Below are 4,869 nucleotides of genomic sequence, written 5' to 3'. Positions count from 1 at the left end.
TAACAGGGCAGCAGCCTAAAAGAAATAAACTGTTCTTTCACTCTATGAAAAGAAAAACAAAAGACTCTTATACTATGATGGACCAAAATGTCAAATAAAATTAGACCAAACTGTAGAGTTAAACCCAGAAGGAAAATTTTCTTCTAAATTACTGCATTTCCCTCTAGCTATCAGATACTTTTTCCATGGCCATTGCTAAAGACCTGAATCAAAAAAAGCACTTTGAAAGCACATTGGAAAAAAGTATGTGTGTGTGCGTGTGCTTTTGTGTGTGTGTGTTTGAAATCTCAGTACATCTTAGGTATTAGGTTCTAGGGGGAAAAAAGGTTTCATGTATTACAAAGCAAATCTTTAAAGAAAGTGAAAGGAGAAATGTTGCCTTTGCGGTAGAGAAGGTTACCTTTTCATCTCAAGATAGTCAAAGAAACATTTTGTCCTTTTTAAGTGATATTTAGACACTTTCATCCTTTTGGCAAAAGAGCTTCTGAACTACTGGAATTTAAAGTTAAAGTTAAGGTACAGGTTTAATGGAAACTCTTTGAGCGATATGGTTTGGAGTTGATATTACATTATGCAGGCAGGCATTTGTGCTAATAGCCTAGAAAAAACATATGTTCATAGAATTCTTTCACAAAGATATGTTTATGGTGTTCTCCAAAATTATATGGCATCACTGACATTTAAAATTCTAGAACCAAAGAATAAAGTAGCTTCTAACCTACATTTCCCACCCCTCACTGAGTATACCCTCCCTTCCTCCAATTTTATGGATTCACTGTGCTTTCAGGAAATAATCTTAAGATTAAAAAAAATTCACCAGAGTGAACGTCGACATTCCAGAAGTCTACAGAGAGAAATGTTTCATTCACAGGGAAAACTACACTAGGTTCACCAATATGGATGGTGGTGAGAAGTAGGTTCCTAGGATCAAATAGGCCAAGTTTCTGGTGGTACCATATTCTACAACCTAACTAACTCCACTAGGATTTGGAAGGGTGTTTTCACTGAAAGACAAAGGGTTGCTGAGGGCAAGTAGTTTCCATATAACTTTCCTCCTAAATCACCCCTTCTTTAAAATCATGTGATGACTTATTGCACTTGAAACATATCCCTATGTGATCTGTCCACTGCCTCTTTTCCAAACTTCATATCGTTTCATTCTCCTCCTTACCCACTATACCCCAATCACACTGCTCTTCTGTTTCATGAACACATCAAACTGATCTCTGCCTCAGAGCCTTTGTGCTTACTGCTCCATCTACCTGAAATTCTCTCCCCACTTTTGCATCATTCAGAGCTCAGATCAAATATCACCTCTTCCAAGAGGTTGTCTCAAACCATCCTATATAAAATACTCCCAGGTCCTATCCCCACCCCCACCATTCTCTGCCCCATTACCTTGCTTTGTTTTCTTCCTAACAGAAGATTTTCAACAAATATGTGTGTAATAAAGGAACACCTCATATAGTAATTCTTCACTTCCAGGTAACTGTGTGAAGGTCTCAGACTAATGCAGAATTGACACCAGGATAAGAAGGACCAAGGCCAGGCAATAATTTTTATGTTCCCAAATCTCAGTATACATAGTATCAAAAAGAAAAATATCCAGGTCACAAGCTGATTTTTTTTTTTTTACTTTCATCTAATAGATATGATGGCAAAAACTCTGTCAGAATTCTTATCAAGAACTGTCTTCCTTTGGGAGTAGGAGAGGGAGAGGAAATGAAATCAAGCATCCTCCCTTGAGGAATGCCTTACCTGTCAGATCTTGCATCTGCTTGGCACTTACAAGTTGAATTACACCAAATGGACAGAGGACGTAGGTTCTGCCACTAAAGGGCTGGGTGAACTTGAACAAATCACTTTAGTGTTTTTATCTGTTACATGGAAGTGAGTGTTTCTGTCAAGTCTAACTCACGGGTCTGTTTTGAACTTCAAATTAAATAATGCTTATGAAAGCACTTTATGCTGTCAAGCACCATGTAAATGTAAAGTAAGGTTTTTACAAAAGTTTTATATTTCCTCAAAAGGAGAAACAGAATATTTTTGCATAATATTCAAGTATTTCTAGAAAACGTATCTTGGCTTGCTATTAATATTCAATATTCAGTCAAGATTCCACCCTTCCATGTCTTTAAGACCCTCTCTAGATCCATACAGACTTATAAAAGTACTTTTTTGCAGTAGTAAGAACAAATAGGAACTGCTTCCCGTGTGTACAGCAGACCATAAATTCCCCTGCTAAGATTAAAGATTATGCTGGATTCATGGGCTAAAAGACAGGACTAGCAATGAAAGACACCAAGTAGCTGAAAAGAGCCAGTCTTATAACAGGGGCTACGTAGTAAGATTGAGGAAGCAATGTATACCATTACCAGACTACCACATTGCCTTAAATTTCCACCATTAGAAGAAACACTTTTCATGAATCTAAGTACATTTTAATTTGGTCAAGGCAATCATTATCTTCTTTGAATGGGACAGCCCACCAACTCATTGACACTGTAGCAAGGACTAATTTATTTGATTAATCCACTCCTACCCACTGCCATTTAGTCAAAAACTCTAATGGAGTCTCTAAGGAAACCAGAAGCAGATCAGGTAAATTTTGCTTGGGTAAAGAGGCCAGAGGCATGGTGTTCTTATTTGAACATTTGAGGCTTTCAAATGGGCCCCAAGCAGCCAAGAGACAGCAAGTAGGGTATCTGAAGGAGACAGGAAAAGTCAATTTGGCCACGCAACTGGCAGAAATTCAAAAATTGCAGTCACTCAACTCAAACTACCATGTAGTTGGGCTTCAATTCAACTAAAGCTAAAAACGTTCTTGAGACTCTTCTGTTTTATCAAGTTTTAGTCCTATTTACACATGGACTGTTTTTTATTTTTTAATTATCTTAACTAGATCTTCACCAAAACAAACCAAAAATTTGTCTCCACTTGTGCTTGATAGTTACAAGTATATCTTTGTTTTTGCTAAAGAAAGTATTCTTGATAATGTCTACTTCCATGAATCATGGATAATTCCAATTTAATAAAGAAGAAAAGTTACAGTATTAGTTCAAATGATCTAAATGCCCTTTAACCATTAGAGAAATGAGCCAAACATGATTCCTTTATAAATAATCTGACTCTAATTTCATCCCAGTTATTGTTTTATCAAAAAGGATCTTATTGACCATTTTTGGTCTGTGTTTTAAAAGGAATTTTTTACACATAAATTAACTTCAAGGTAGTCTACTTATTATTAAAAAATAAATCTTGAAGCTCTAATGAGGCTATAATTCCCCAAAACTTCATGATCTTCTGGCAAGAATATTACAAAAGGCAAAGGTCTTGCTCGACATCTAATGTAAAAAGCTGGTGTAACACTATGGCGCTTCCCTGGATGACTATAATTTGCTTATTATTCATCAATATTTCAAATATTTTCTGCCATAAACTATCACTACTCTTTCATTGTTGGCTTACTTGCTGTAGTAATAAATATGGATGACTGTGAACCAAGGTAGTCATTAAACAAATCTAAAATCATTATTATAAAATGGACAGCATTTCTCTAAGGGTTTTCTTTAATACCAGGAGTGAATGTTGGAAGAGCAGGGTGGAGAGAGAGAATAGTTTAGGGTGGGAAAGGGAGGCATTTGTGTGTGGCACACTTAGTGCTCAGAAATGGTTCATATGGAAAGTTCATTTCCAGGGTGGCAGCAACAGGCAACTGACTGATATATAACAATTTTTGAAATGGCAAGTGGATGTTTTATAGAAATGACAATGCAATCATGATAGAGAGGACCTAGATGAAAGGCAAAACTGTTTTCGTGGTGGTATTGCCTAAAAACCAGTCTTTTTCCATCCAAATCATAAGATTTCTGCCATGTAGAATCAGATTCCAAAAAGAAGGACCCCAAGTATGGAGATAACAGAGAGTACTTGAATGCAAGTGCCCAGACTATGAGGAATATTCAGTAATAAAATAGATAACACAGCAAATTAGTAGTGAACATGGAGATGGACAGTGTAGAGAGAGCACACAGTGTACACAGCAGAAAAAGTGAAGATAATGTGAGATGCATAAAAAAATAAGGCCCCCCAAAATGGGGGGAAATGGACTAAGATGAAGATCAGTTAATTACTTACTACTAAATATTTTTTAAGAAGAGATTATAATTAATTGAGTACATTCAAAACTTTTTAATTAAATTGTTAAAATATTTGTCAAAATACCATCATAAAAGGTTAAAAATAAACTCGGAAAATATTTACAAATATAAGACAAAGATTTTCTATCCATATATGTACAAATTACTACAGATCTATGAGGAAAGGATGAATCTCCATTTATGCCCATGTTCAAATGGCATAAATGTGCAGTACAAAAAGGGAAACCCAAACGACCATAAATACATGGAAGTGTATTCTACCTCAATGATAATCAAAATAACTTGGTAAGATTGAGAGAAATTCCCCAGGACAAACAACCTAGTTTCTTTTTTAATCTCATTAAAAATAGGCAAAAGATTTAAACAGGCATTTCAAAGAAGAAAATATATTAGTAACTGATGAGCACATGGAAAGATGTCCAACATCGCTAGTCATCTGAAAATGCAAATTAAAACTCCAATGAGATATATTATATTTACCCACTTACTAGAATGCCTAAAATTAAAGACTGAAAATACCAACTTTTGACAAAGATGTGGAGAAGCTGGAACTTTCATGTGTTACTTCTGGAAACAGAAAATTCTACAATCACTATGGAAAATAGTATGGCACACCTTATAAAGTTAAGCATACTAACTCCAAGCAATTCCATTCCTTGGTGTTTACCAAGGCAAATGAAAACTATGTCCACACAACAACCTGAATATG

This window comes from Hyperoodon ampullatus (assembly GCF_949752795.1).
Source record: "Hyperoodon ampullatus genome assembly, chromosome: X".
Classification (NCBI taxonomy): Eukaryota; Metazoa; Chordata; class Mammalia; order Artiodactyla; family Ziphiidae; genus Hyperoodon; species Hyperoodon ampullatus.
The sequence above is the reverse complement of the archived record's forward strand: the minus strand, read 5'-3'. Positions refer to the sequence as shown.